The 9,149-nt window shown below is 39.8% G+C and overlaps 1 long non-coding RNA gene across 1 annotated transcript; it reads left to right on the forward strand.

Moving 5' to 3' along the window:
* The first annotated feature begins 4,362 nt into the window (after positions 1-4,362).
* Positions 4,363-7,902, forward strand: LOC117668253 (uncharacterized). Its single transcript, XR_004592228.2, has 3 exons — positions 4,363-4,628; positions 4,702-4,830; positions 7,835-7,902. It is a non-coding gene; the product is annotated as an uncharacterized LOC117668253 (long non-coding RNA).
* Positions 7,903-9,149: the final 1,247 nt, after the last annotated feature.

Raw genomic sequence — 9,149 nt, forward strand, 5'->3', positions numbered from 1 at the left:
TGGTGTCTTATTTACAATGCTGGACCATGTTCTATTTTGTGTGTAATTTGAATAATGTAAGGCTTCTGACCAGAATTGTTTGCTTAAGCCAGCATCTTCCAATGTGCATCTAATCATGGTTTGTAATGTGGAATTTTTTCTCTCTGCAATCCCGTTTTGGAACGCAGAAAATGGACTAGATGTGTAATGTAACATTCCTTTGTCTTTTAACCATTGGGAGAATTCTTTAGACATGAATTCGCATCCTCTGTCTGTCATAATTTGTTTTATTTTGATGTTGTGTTGTGTTTCTATGCGTTTGTAAAATTCTTTAAATTTTTGAAATGTTTCATCTTTGTGTTTTAATGTATAAACAAATCCATAGCGGCTATAATCGTCCACTATTGTCAGGAAGTAACGTTTTCTATAAGTGATTGATGGAGTTAATGGACCAACTAAGTCCATGTGTACTAAATCAAAAATTTTGTTAGTTGATCTAGTAGATTTTCTTGGCCTGGGACTAGTTTTTAGTTTTGTAGATTTACATACTGAGCATTCCAGATAATTTTCACAATTTTTTATTTTAACACCTTCTGCGTGTTCAGTCATTTTTTGTACTACAGGAAAACTGGCATGTCCTAACTTCCTATGTAAGATGTGAGCACACTCATCATGAATTGGTTTACCTATTTTTGGCTTCTTATCGTTGTGTGCATCTGTGTGATCATGAGATATTTTACATTCATCATTGTCACTGTTGCTAACATTCTCATCATCTATTTCAATACAATCTTCCATATTTGAATCAATGTTATGTAACCATTTTTCTTTTGTTATCAGATAAGGTAGGCCTCCTTTAATCACCACAGTGCCTACATTTATTTTATTCTTTTCCAAAGTTGCCTTTCCTTTTGAAAAGACAATGTTAATGTCAGAATCTCTGCTTAGTTTTATGGCACTTAATATGTTATGAGGTATTTCAGGTATTAGTAATACCCCCTCTATTTTTCCTAGACCAGGCAAGGTTACATTTCCTCTACCTAATACTTGAACCTTTTCTTGGTTAGCTACCTTAATTACAAATTTATCTTCTGCAAATGAAGACAATATACTTTTGTTATTAGTGGTGTGATTAGTTGCTCCAGAATCAATAAGCCAATTATTGTTCTCACTTTGCTGTGTGTTAGTGTTGTCTTGTTTATTTAATCCATTCAGTGAACCAGATTTTCTATCCTTTGAATTGTCTCTGCCCCCTCTATTCTCTCTGTGATTTGGTGGGCTCCTATATCTATGCCTTTCTATGGAAGGCTGTCTATAATCGTATTTGTTTCTGTATTCTGATCTATATCTTTCTTTTAAAAATTTTGGGCAATCTCTTCTATTGTGTTCCCTGGATCCACAATTATGACATTTAAATGTTCCACTATATTTTTCTTGGAAAGCTACTTTCCTATATGGTTTGTGTTCTGTGTGATTGTTAGAACGATTCCTTCTTGAATTATCTTCTGTTATCAATTTATTGGATAGACTTTCTATGGATAAATATCCTAGATTGATTGTGTCTAAATGTGACATAAAATTGTCCCATGATGGATCAAGTGAGTTGATAATAACACTTTTCATTGTTTGGTCTGAAATCACCTCCCCCCTCAAATGCAGTTCAGCTCTTATTTTGTTCAAAGATATTAAATGTTCACTTATGGAAACCCCTGGTTTTACCCTAGACGAAAAGAAATCTTTAGATATCCTTGTGGTGGTAGCTACACTGTCACTGTGAAACAAATTAAACATGCATTGAATAATTTCTGAAACAGTCAAATTTGGCTTAATGCTGTGATACATTGCAGGAGACACACTAGATATTATTAAGAAAAAAGCTCTATGGTGTAAACAATCTATTTTTAGAGTCCAAGGTCTTTTTGGGGGACTAGTGATAAAAAACAGTAAGTTTTCCTTCATAAAGACAACCTGGAGCTGTTGATACCATTCTTGTAAATTAATGCCATCAACCCTTAGTTTTGGGAAGTCACTGGGTAAATTTCCGACATTATTGGGTCCATTACTTACAACCTGAGGTAGTCCGTGGTCTCGTAAATGCAGAAAATTGCAAAACGGCGTGGGGATGCTCGCTACGAGTCTGCATGGTCTTCTCTCCAGTTCATGTCTTCCCGGACCGTCAGTGTAGTTTCGCGCATGCGCGTTGTTCATTTCTTCTTCGGTGTCGTCGTGGAAGGTTCTCCCCATTGCGGCTTGCTCGCTCTGCTCCTCTTCAGACGAGTCGGTCTCTGGTTCGACTTTGGGAGTCCTGACGACGGTGGCTGCTCTTCCTCTTCTATTGAGGGCGTTGGTGCTTGCTTCGGTCTGCGGCGTAGGGCGGTATCGGCAGGGCTCTCTGGGTTCGGGCGTCAGCGCTCTTGTAGTCAGGATGGGAGCGGGCAGGTCTTGAGGCATTGGCTTGCTCGCTCGTTTCTTCGGCATCTTTTTAGTAATTTTCAGTTTTGGCCCAAATGCAGCAAAGAGCGTTTTCATTGCTGATTTTATTTGGTGTTTTGTTGGATCTTCCTCACTTTCTGGTTCTGATTCTTCTGAGGTGTTTGAATCTTCTTTTTCGTTTTCGTTGTCTGATAACATTTTTCGCGCCAGAAATTTTGAATTGAGTTTGCTGATTGGCTCTGCTTCGCTCATCTTGGAGGTCTGTTGAAACCAAGATGGCTGCCATTCAAATTTTCGCGCGGGATCATCGTTTTTCTTCTTTGTAATGATTTTCTCCGCAATCATATCACTCACTACTTTTGGGTCTTTAGGCTTTTCATTAGTGATGTTTTTCTCTCTCGCTGCTCCGCTGTTCTTCAGCATATCTTGGAGGTTCGCGATGAGGCTTTCATCATTCTTCTGGCTTTTTAATAGTTTTAATATCTCTGACCTGAGTTCGTTATTCTCTATTTCGATTTCCTCCTGGTCATCAATTATTTCTTCGTCTTCAGTGGTGTATTCTTCGGACTCTCTCGAAATTGCGTTTGTGGATTCGTTGATTATTTCTTGTTCCGTTTCCATTTCTTTGCTGTAGGCCCTGGTGTTGGGCCTATCTTTCTTAGACATTTTAAAGTTTTTTTATTGAGTCAATTAACCATCCTCTGCTACCAGTTTGTTGCAATATTTTCAGGATCAGACTCAATAAGATTAGCAAGAGTTAAAGATTTAACTATATATTCTTTTATTTACAATAGGCATTCTATATTCACTGAATATTCACAGATAGAAGCAAGGGAAAGGGTGTAGGTAGCTCCTTATATATACAATGGGTGGAGCTATATGTGGGAGTGGTGAATTATGAATACATTAAGAAGTGAAGAATAAGTTAACCCCTGATACCCTGTTTGTACACTATTTACACATTAGAGAATAAGGCATTTACATCTGACATATACATATATACATATATACATATATACATACACACACACACACACACACACACACACACACATATATATGTGTGTATAGTTAATATTTTGGGTTTCTTCCCGTGTAATTGTGGATATATCCCTAAAAGGGTAGAAGCGACGTTTCGGCAGAATCCCATCTGCCATCATCAGGCTTATGCCAGTAGTCATTTTGCACTAACTGACGTTGGAATTTCAAATCTGGTGCTGGTATTCTGGGATGGCTCCACCTTTTCATTCTGATTGGTTGGGAGTCCCAGTATGTGTTTATTGGCTTGGCTTCGGGTGTATGGTCAATAAAGAGGGAGGGAAGGATGGAGAGAGTAGGTGAAGTAGAGGGAGAGGGAGGGAGAAGGAGAAGGAAAGAGGGAGGGAAGATGGGAGAGGAAGGAGGAGAGGAAGGAGAGAGACGGAGAAGGAAAAGGAGGAGGAGGGAGGGAGATGGAGAAGGAAAGAGGGAGGGAAGGTGGGAGAGAGTAGGTGAAATAGAGGGAGGAGGAGGGAGAAAGGGAAAAGGAGGGAGAGGAGAAGGAGAAGGAGGGAGGGAGAGAAAGGGGGAGAAGGAGAAGGCGAAGGAAAGAGGGAGGGAAGGTGGGAGAGAATAGGTGAAGTAGAGGAAGGGGGAGGGAGAAAGGGAGAGAGAGGGGAAGGAGAAGGAGGGAGGGAAAGAGAGGGAGAGAAGGAGAAGGAAAGAGGGAGGGAGAGAGAGAAAGGTGGAGATGGAGATAGAACTTCCAGATCACTCAGATCTGGAAGATCACTCAGCTGTCTTTGTCCCTAAGGCGAGACTAGAACTCACCATCTCCTGGTGATTGGCCCAAAGTCACCCAGCTGGCTTTGTGACTAAGGTAGGACTAGAACTCATCATCTCCTAATGATTGGCTCAAAGTCACCAGCCAGCCTTCGTGCCTAAGAATTCAGTCACTAGGTTGATGCCTTCACCAATACCCCAAAACTGGCTCTCCTGTTCACAGCCCATCATTTCTTCTAGGCTTGGAGATTTAAAATGGGGACCAGTTACCCGAATCTCTGTCCTTAGCTTGAAGTGACTGCAGGCCTGCCTGATACGGGTTGAGTAAATTCTCTTCCAATTATGTGCAGAAATTTCAAAATTTACGCAGCATGGCATTTTGAGAAACTAAAGGAAGCCATCTCCTCCAGCCCATCTTTCGATAACGGTATTTCCAAGGTGCCTCCTTAGATTGGGTAGGTGAGCTTCCCGCTAAGCCTTTTTGTCATTCTCGATTTGCCTGGTGACATCTCGGCCCCTCGCTTGCAGGAGCAGCTTGGAGAACAGATGCTGACTGCACCGCTCGGTCTGCGGAAATGCACTCGGGTGTGTGCTGAGTCACACAGATTTCCCATCACTTTGGGGAGGAACAGCTGCCAGCGTGAAACTAAGGAAGAGGTGCGTTGGGGGCAGGAAATTTTCAAAACCTATGGCTTGGTGACTACATACATGGATGCAAACGCAGCTCTCTGAGCTTGGTGGTTTTCTTGCAGACCTTTCTTTTCTTCTTCTTCTTCTTTTTCTTCTTCTTCTTCTTCTTCTTTTTTTTTTGGCAGTATTCACACTTTTCTGCTTAAGTGCTTTCTCACTTTTTAATTTTAAAAACAAACTTTATTCAATTTAAAAAGATAAAAGATTATACAAAACGTTCTTAACTCTATAAAAAAAGTACAAGTCTAAATTACATATATACTCAAACTAACCAACAGGATTATCTATCTATATTTAAACATGTAAATACATAGATACATTAACTTTGATTTCTTAATGACGGTGTAAATTTGTTACCCTTAATTTCTTACTGTATTTGACTTTAGTTTTTTTCCCCCATCGATTGATCCATTCATACCATCTGTCCCATATTTTGTAATACTGTGAGTCTTCCTTGTTGTTTAATTTTAAAGTTAATCTATCCATTTCTGCACATATGAATATTTTTTGGATTATTTGTTGTTCTGTTGGCAACTGTTCTAATTTCCAGGATTGGGCTAAGGTTAATCTAGCTGCCTTAATTATATGCAATGTGATGTATTTTATTTCTTTTCTACTACTTTTTTTAAGTATGCCTAATAAAAAAATTTCAGGTTTTAGGTCAATGTCTTCTTCTGTTATTTCTGTTATCCATATTCTAATTTTCATCCAAAATTTTTTTGATTTTTGGGCAAAGCCACCAAAGATGATAAAAGGTTCCCAGTGATTTTCTGCATTTCCAACATATCGGATTACAATTTGGGTACATTTTTGCCAATCTAGCAGGGGCTAGGTGCCACCTATACCATATTTTATAGTGGTTCTTGCAGACCTTTCATTACCAAACTAGGTAGTGTTATTAGCACCAAGGGCCCCACAATTCAACCCTGAGCTACAACTATTCTGTTGATCTGAATCTGATTGGATTCAAACAGTGGTCCCTGGTCTTTACTTGGGATGTGCCCTGCGGATGCTAGTTACTAGTTTGTGTTTTTCTGTGCTTTATAAAACATTAAATAAAAAGAGTGTTGAGGTAGCCTAGAGGTGGAGCTCTCTCCTCACAATCAGGAAGGCTGTGAGTTCGATCCTAGGTAGAGGCAGATATTTCTCTCTCTGGGCACGATGAGGACAGAGCTGAAGAGACAGCTAAAAACCAATTGAGAGTATGGGAAAAAAAAACATAGGACATAATTTAAATTTTAACGAATGGGAAGAGGCTTGGAATAAAAATCACAAATTGACCAGAACTGCGACGTATAAGGAGAACCACTATAAAATGCTTCACATGTGGTATCTAGCACCTGCCAGACTAGCTAAGATGTTTCCCAATATGCACCCCAATTGTTGGAAATGTGGCTATGGTCAGGGCACCTTCTTTCATATGTGGTGGACATGCCCCGAAGTGAAAAGATACTGGAATAGAATTCGGAGATGACTACAAGAAATAATTGGAGAAGACATAGAATTGACACTGGAAATATTTCTCCTGGGAATAGTAAAGAAGGGGTATGGAAAGAAAAAGATCCATCTGATAATACATATAACTACAGCTGCTAGACTGGCGTATGCACAATACTGGAAAGAGAAAACCCTGCCACCAGACGAACTAATAATTAGGAAAATACTGGAGTGCGCAGAGATGAGTAAATTAACGTATGAAATAAACAACGATGAGAACTCAGAGTATTATACTGTGTGGGAAAGGTGGTATGAATGGATGAACGATAGAATCCAAAAAGGAGTATAAAGTGCGATAAATAAATAGCAACAAATAGCTTATGTGACACTGTAGGAAGTTAGCACCCACCCCTTTCCTGGAAGAGTGAAATATTTTAGGAAATATGAAAAAGGCAGAATATTATATTTCCCTGGGATAAGCATGTTTTGAAGCAGCTCCCATCTTCCTGCCCTCACCCTTTGTCAATGGGCCATTAAGGCTTGGGCCAGTCTATTCTACATAACAAAGATCTACCTCCTTCAGGCAGAGCCAAAGTAGGAATTGCCAAAGATCCAACAAAGATAGGATTAGCCCTCTACACAATAGCAGCAGAAACTCACCACATGTGACCTGGGAAGCACATGTGACCATCAGCCAGCAAGGTTAGCTAAAACCCCCACCCCCTGGGAGTCTGACAACCATTCAGGATACTCTTTTGGGGCCCCAAGAAATGCAGAGCCAGAGAGAGCATAAAAACCCGAGGATTTTCTGTATCTGCTCTTTTCTGTTCAGGAACTCAAGCCATGTGATCCTGTCCACCATTAAACCATCTTTCCAAGCAGTCTCCATGTTTCCAGTGTCTGTTTCCCCACTTGGAGCAGAACCCAGAAGGAGATTTCTTCCAACACCACCAGATATATTTTATGTATATATGTATAAACACTGCAGATCCGATGTTAACAGAAATGAGATTTTTTGTGTATATATATAAAACTTAATAAAGTATATTTAAAAAAAGAGAGAGAGAGAATATATCTGCTGAACAAAACTCCACATTGGCGACAGGAAGGGTATCCGGCCAGTAAACATCAGCTCCATTCAGTTGCCCAGACTCCACCACGCAAGGGATTATGGGGTCGTTAAAAAACAACGATGATAAAACATTAAATTAAAAAATATATTTTTAAAAAATTGCAAGACAGATTGTAGAAGAGCATTAAATCAGGTGATGGGACGCTGCCAGCAAACAGATTTGCCCGGGTTCTGCATTAAAGTAGTTGTCTGTTGGAAAGGAGGGAAGTTCGCAGAATTGCATACTAATGCCTCTTCTGCTGCATATTTATGGTGTCGACGCTGTCAGCTCAATGAAAGCATCAAATCCAGATGTGTTCCTTATTTATTTATATTTCATAGGAGTGAAACCAGCCCACCGGCATTATGCAAGATGCCAAAATTGACCTTGTTTTTTTTTCTTCTTCTTTGAAAATTTGACAGTCCCTGGCTTCTGCCATTCAAGGAAGTCCCATTCACATCATATTGCTTGGCTCCGTTCCTGATTTGTGTCAAGTCCTCCAGTGTCCTTCAAAAGGCACCAACAGTCTGCATTGCCCGTGGTGTTAAGTAAAAACTAATTTCGCTTCTGTAGAAATGAGACGGGATTGAATTTGGCAAGGGCTAAGGAGGACAGGCTGGAGAGAGATTGGTGCTAATACTTGACATTTGAAGCAAATGAAATGGGACGTGACGAATGCAGGTAGACCAGGGAACACCTGGTGAGCAGGCAAAACTCTTAGAAAAGGTTGGATAGGATAAAGATGAATTTCAGCTGAAGTGAAATGCTTTATCCTTCCACTCTTTTCTAAAGAAAAGGAAGCATACATCAAGGAAGGGTCTAGGACCATTGAACGCAGCCATTTTACCATGCCCATTTTCACCCCTGGCCTCCCACCACAGAATTGCCAGGGATGAGGGGGGCTGGAGAAGTGGCAGCAGGTCATGAGTGGGAGAGGAGTGCTGGCAGAGGGCCAGCCATGAATGCCCACGGTGAGTCAGCTGCAGTGGAGAGGCTGAGGTGAAGTTGGCGTGGTGAGGCCGCTGCATTCAATTGTCCCATTCCACCAAGGAAAAGGAGTAGAGTAGAGTAGAGTAGAGTAGAGTAGAGTAGAGTAGAGTAGTAGAATAGAATAGAATAGAATAGAATAGAATAGAATAGAATAGAATAGAATAGAATAGAATAGAATAGAATAGAATAGAATAGAACAGAATAACAGAGTTGGAAGGGACCTTGGAGGTCTTCTAGTCCAACCCCCAGCTTAGTCAGGAAACCCTACATCACTTCAGACAAATGGTTATCCAACATCTTCTTAAAGACTTCCAGTGTTGGAGCATTCACAACTTCTGGAGGCAAGTTGTAGTATAGAATAGAATAGAATAGAATAGAATAGAATAGAATAGAATAGAATAGAATAGAATAGATATTGGAATGAAGAATAGAATAGAATAGAATAGAATAGAATAGAATAGAATAGAATAGAATAGAATAGAATAGAATAGATATTGGAATGAAGAATAGAATAGAATAGATTGGATATTGGAATGAAGAATAGAATAGAATAGAATAGAATAGAATAGAATAGAATAGAATAGAATAGAATTCTTTATTGGCCAAGTGTGATTGGACACACAAGGAATTTGTCTTTGGTGCATAAGCTCTCGGTGTACATAAAAAGACAAGATACATTCATCAAGAATCATAAGGTACAACACTTAATGATAGGCCAGTGTTGGCGAACCTTTTCGGCACTGAGTG

This window comes from Pantherophis guttatus, chromosome 9 (assembly GCF_059756535.1).
Source record: "Pantherophis guttatus breed Tessera chromosome 9, ASM5975653v1, whole genome shotgun sequence".
NCBI classification, from domain to species: Eukaryota; Metazoa; Chordata; class Lepidosauria; order Squamata; family Colubridae; genus Pantherophis; species Pantherophis guttatus.